At 41.0% G+C, this 5,598-nt stretch overlaps 1 pseudogene; it reads right to left on the minus strand.

Moving 5' to 3' along the window:
- Positions 1-3,153: 3,153 nt before the first annotated feature.
- LOC126060884 (olfactory receptor 143-like) lies at positions 3,154-4,081 on the minus strand (annotated as a pseudogene).
- Between the last annotated feature and the right edge of the window lie 1,517 nt (positions 4,082-5,598).

A 5,598-nucleotide genomic window follows, 5' to 3' on the forward strand; every position in this document is an offset into this window, starting at 1 on the left:
AAGACCACCTACAGATTGGGAAAATATTTTTAGCTATGACATCTCTGACCAACGCCTGATCTCGAAAATCTATATGATTCTGTTAAAACTCAACCACAAAAAGACAAACAACCCAGTCAAGAAGTGGGCAAAGGATATGAACACGCACTTCACTAAAGAAGATGTTCAGGCAGCTAACAGACGCATGAGAAAATGCTCTCAATCATTACCCATTAGAGAAATGCAAATTAAAACTACGATGAGATTCCATCTCACTCCAACAAGGCTGGCATTAACCCAAAAAACACAAAATAATAAATGTTGGGGAGGCTGCGGAGAGATTGGAACTCTTACACAGTGCTGGTGGGAATGTAAAATGGTACAACCGTTTTGGAAATCTATCTGGCGTTTTCTTAAAAAGTTAGAAATAGAACTACCATACAACCCAGAAATCCCACTCCTCAGAATATACCCTAGAGAAACAAGAGCCTTTACAGGAACAGATATATGCACACCCATGTTTATTGCAGCTCTGTTTACAAAAGCAAAAAGCTCAAAGCAACCAAGGTGTCCATCAACAGATGAATGGTTAAATAAAGTATGGTATATTCACAAGTATGGAATACTACGCATCGATAAAGAACAGTGAGGAATCTGTGAAACATTTCATAACATGGAGGGACCTGGAAGGCGTTATGCTGAGTGAAATTAGTCTGATGCAAAAGGACAAATACTGTATAAGACCACTATTATAAGTTCTTGAGAAATAGCATGAACTGAGAAGAACACATTCTTTGTGGTTGCGACAGGGGGGAGGGAGGGAGGGTGGGAGAGGGTTATTTACTGATTAGTTAGTAGATAAGAACTACTTTAGGTGAAGAGAAGGACAATACTCAATACATGGAAGGTCAGCTCAACTGGACTGGACCAAAAGCAAAGAGGTTCCCATATAAACTGAATGCTTCGAAGGTCAGCAGAGCAAGGGCGGGGGTTTGGGGACTTTGGCTTAAGGGGATTTCTAAGTCAATTGGCATAATAAATTCTATTAAGAAAACATTCTGTATCCCACTTTGAACTGTGGCGTCTGGGGTCTTAAATGCTAACAAGCGACCATCTAAGATGCATCAATTGGTCTCAACCCACCTGGATCAAAGAAGAATGAAGAACACCAAGTTCACAGGATACCTACGAGCTCGAGACAGAAAGAGCCACATGAACTAGAGACTTACATCATCCTGAGATCAGAAGAACTAGATGGTGCCTGGCCACAACCGATGACTGCCCTGACAGGGAGCACAACAGAGAACCCTTGAGGAAGCAGGAGAACAGTGGGATGCAGACCCCAAATTCTCATAAAAAGAGCAGACTTAATGGTCTGACTGAGACTAGAAGAATCCCAGCAGTCATGGTCCCCAAACCTTCTGTTGCCCCAGGACAGGAACCATTCTTGAAGACTACTCATCAGACATGGAAAGGACTGGACAGTGGGCTGGAGAGAGATGCTGATGAAGAGTGAGCTACTTGTATCAGGTGGATACTTGAGACTGTACTGGCATTTCTTGTCTGGAGGGGAGATGGGAGGGTAGAGAGGGTTAGAAACTGGCGAAACGGTCATGAAAGGAGAGACTGGAAGGAGAGAGTGGGTTAACTCATTAGGGGGAGAGTAAATGGGAGTATGTAGTAAGGTGTATATAAGCTTATATGTGACAGACTGACTTTCACTTTGCATTATGCCCTCCAACCACCTCCACGTTCAAGCTCATTCTTTCACATTCCTGCTGTTCCTTCCTAGGATAAACAGTGGGTTCAAACACTGGACTCTGCAACATTAGCTGTGTGACCCTGAGCCAGTCTTGTAACCATTTTCTCAAGTGGAAGACAGGATAAGGAGATGTATGTTTCAATAGGGTTGTTGAAGAATACAAAACACAAATAGACCACAGATTTAATTTTTTATTCTAAAAGGAAAAGGGAGAGGTCAAAGTTAAATACTGAAAGAATAAGTTCTAACATAAGAAGGCTTTTACTATAATACTTTTGTATGTTTTTTCAAAAGAGGAAAAAGGATTTCTTTTGTAAGGGGAATGCTTGTTACACAGCTGAGCAAACAAATAACCTTGATATTACACTTGACATTCTGTTCTGTAGCCAAGAATATTGCTGTGTAATTTTAATCATAATCTACAAGAACCCCGGAATACTTGTGGATAGCAAGATAAATATATAATGTGGAAAATAACATTCGTTCCACTGGTACAAGTCAGCGACAATTTCAATTCTGACAACAGATCATTTAAGCAAAATCCATTGCCATTGAGTTGATTCCAACTCATAGAGACCCTATAGGACAGAGTAGAACTGCCCCATATGGTTTCCAAGGAGTGCCTGGTGGTTTCGAACTGCCGACCTTCTGGTTAGCACACATAGCTCTTAACCACTATGCTACCAGGGTTTCTGATAATTTAACCAATGCAAAAAAAAATAGAGGGTTTAAAAGAACTTCCTATAATTTTTAGTACAGGTGTGTTTTGTGCAAGGTGACTACAAGTGGTGACCCTCAGCTATGCTTGCACACTCTCATGGATAATAGAGCCGGGATTAACAAGGTATCCAGTAACATTACAGATGTGAGCTGTAAGTCCAGAACAGAAATTATTACTAAAAGAACCCTGAAAATTTCTGGAAATTTTTACAAGTGAACTATGCCTACAGTTTTTGTCACCTTCTTCTCTGTCTTAATGCAATCTTAAGTAATAAAACCCTTGAAACAGGAAAGGCGATACAAATGTTTCAGAGAAAGCAAGAAAGAAATGCATTGGTCACACAGTATCTCACTTTATGGTCCACATTATGTGGGAAAGAAACACACACACACAAATAATAGGCAGTGTTATCTTTACACAGAGAGGAAATCAGTCAAGTGTCTCCAACTGATAAGAGGAATAACAATCAGAATGGGCAACCCTGGAATTGGGATAACCCTGGAGTCCAAGAATAGGTAAACATGGTTATGATTCATGGTGAGAAAAGTCGTTAGAGTAAAAACCCCTCCAAGAATACTTTAGAAAAAAAGATGAAGAGAAGAAAAAGACAAAGAAGAGGAAGAGGATAAGGAGAAGGGGGGGTGGAACATAGCAACAGATGCAGGGACTAAAGCAGCACTTCTTTTTGAGCTCAGTTTGTAATTCTCTTCAGAGTTTTCTTCAGAGCAAGTTTGACATCCTTGTTTCTGAGGTTATAGTTGAGGGGATTCAACATGGGTACCACACTGGTATAAAACACTGAGAAAAATTTTCCCTGGTCCACAGACCCAGAAGATGACAGCTTCACATGAGTGAGCATTCCAAATCCATAGAATAGACCAACAGTTATTATGTGGGAGCCACAGGTGCTGAAGGCTTTGGACCAACTCTTAGATGCTGACATGTGAAGAACATTGAAAAGAATTAAAGCATAAGAGAAAAAGATAACGAGGCTAGATGTTATGACAACTGTGCTTACAACAATGGAAACCACAAACTCATTTGCATAAGGGCTGCTGCAGGAGAGTTGGAGAAAGAAGAAAATGTCTCACATGTAATGGTTGATGATGTTGGAGTCACAAAAGATCAACCTGATCATGCACCCAGTGTCCACCATGGCACCAGCAAACCCCATCTTATATGAACCAGAAATCAAAAGGGAACAGACCTCAGGGGACATGGTGACTGCGTACAGGAGGGGTTTACAGACAACCACATAGCGATCATAGTCCATAGCTGTCAACACATAGCACTCAGAGTTGACAAAGAAGCAAAAGAAAAATAGCTGAGTCATGCAAAGGGGATAGTATTTTTCTCTGACATAAAGCTCATTAGCATTTTGGGAGTAATGACAAATGAATAGGAGAGACCAATGAAGAACAGATTGAAGAGGAAAAAGTACATGGGGGTGTGAAGGTGAGAATTCAGGCAAATCAGATTAATTAAGCTCAAATTCCCCATCACAGTGACCATATAGTTCACCAACAACAGAAAAACAAGGACAACTGGAGCTCAGGTTGGTCTGTTAATCCCATAAGGATAAACTCAATCACTAAAGAGTCATTTTTCATAGCCATTCACTTCACTAGTGTGATCTGTCGGAACAGAGGTAGAAGGTGACATTAGCAATGAACTCTTGTTCTCTGTCTCCAGAGGGAGAGCTGGAGTTGCTGGTTTACAAGCTAAGAATTGTCCAGAGGTACAGCAAGGCATTTCAGAAGCATGAGTCCTATGGTGATACCAGCCGGTTCTCCATTTTCCCCGTATTGTGTATCTCTGCACCATAAAGAATGCTGGTAGACCCCCGATGTCTCTGCACATGATTTCTTCTTTTCCACCCAGTGTATGCTGCAGGTCCTTCCTTCTAAGTGTGAGAGCTGAATGGGACAAAAAGAGTGGTGTTTCCCTGCAACCTTTGATTTATGTAATTGAGGGTTTGAAAGGAAATTATCAAGACAGAGGTGATTCAACACTCACCTCCCTTTTCCTGCAGGCTTCATTCACTGCTGCTAGGCCTCCCTCCCCACTGCCTGAGGGGAACAAAATTTGATGATAAAGGAGAGAATAGTCATGAGCTCAGTCCTCAGTCTGTGACATGCTAGAAGAGGGATTCTAGGGTATTCTTCACAATTTCTATTTGAGAATTGGCCCAGAAGCTGCTCTTCACTTGAAAGGAGGAAAACAACAACCTTAAATGAGCCTACAAAACTATTATCTGTAGTCCTTGAGAAATGGATGAGTAGAGCAGAAATTATTCTCTCCGTCACGATTTTCTGCCATGTTTGATGAGCTTCTTGAGGGCAGAAATTACCGAGCCTGTGTTTGCATTCCATGTTATAGAGCTAAAATTGCATCCTTTGAGACTCAAGGTTCTACTCAGTTTATAATTTCACACCAGGATTTCCAAATCCCAAGTTCATGGGAATGAGTAGCCTCCATGTCACTTCCCTGATTATCCCCTGGAGTCTATAGACAGCTCGTAAAAAGGAAGAGGCATTGTTCCTTGCCATGCATACAAGCCTATAGGATTTCATTAGTAAAATATTAAAACACTGCTTTAACACTGTGTGTTGTGAAATTCACCTCAATAAAGTGATGTTGTAGCAAAACGGTTAACAGAGTGGGCCCTCAATTCAAACAGTTTAAACCCAGACTTCTCCACTTCCTAACTGTGATAAGTATTTTAGACAAGTGCTTTAACTTCTCTGGCCCTTGTATCCTCATTGGGGATTAAATGAGTTAATTCACATAAAGCGTTAGAATTGTGCCTGGCACATACAAAGAGCCTGCTAATTGTTAGCATCGTCCCTTTCTCCTTATCCACCATATTTACAGCACAAGGTTCTCAACCTTGCCACAATTGACACTTTGGACCTGAGAATTTTTTGTTGTGGTGACCTGTTCTCAGTATTAAAGAATGGACAGCTCCTCTGGACCCTAGTCATTATATACCAGTAGTACCCCCTCTCCCAGTTACAACAACCAACCGTATTCTCACCTCAGGTCACATCCTCTACTATAAAAAGTGAATAATCTTATATCACACTCACAGCAACACCTATTAGGAAGATTTTTCTCTCTCTACTATTTTTCATGG

The sequence above is a fragment of the Elephas maximus genome, chromosome 17, assembly GCF_024166365.1.
Source record: "Elephas maximus indicus isolate mEleMax1 chromosome 17, mEleMax1 primary haplotype, whole genome shotgun sequence".
Taxonomy (NCBI): domain Eukaryota; kingdom Metazoa; phylum Chordata; class Mammalia; order Proboscidea; family Elephantidae; genus Elephas; species Elephas maximus.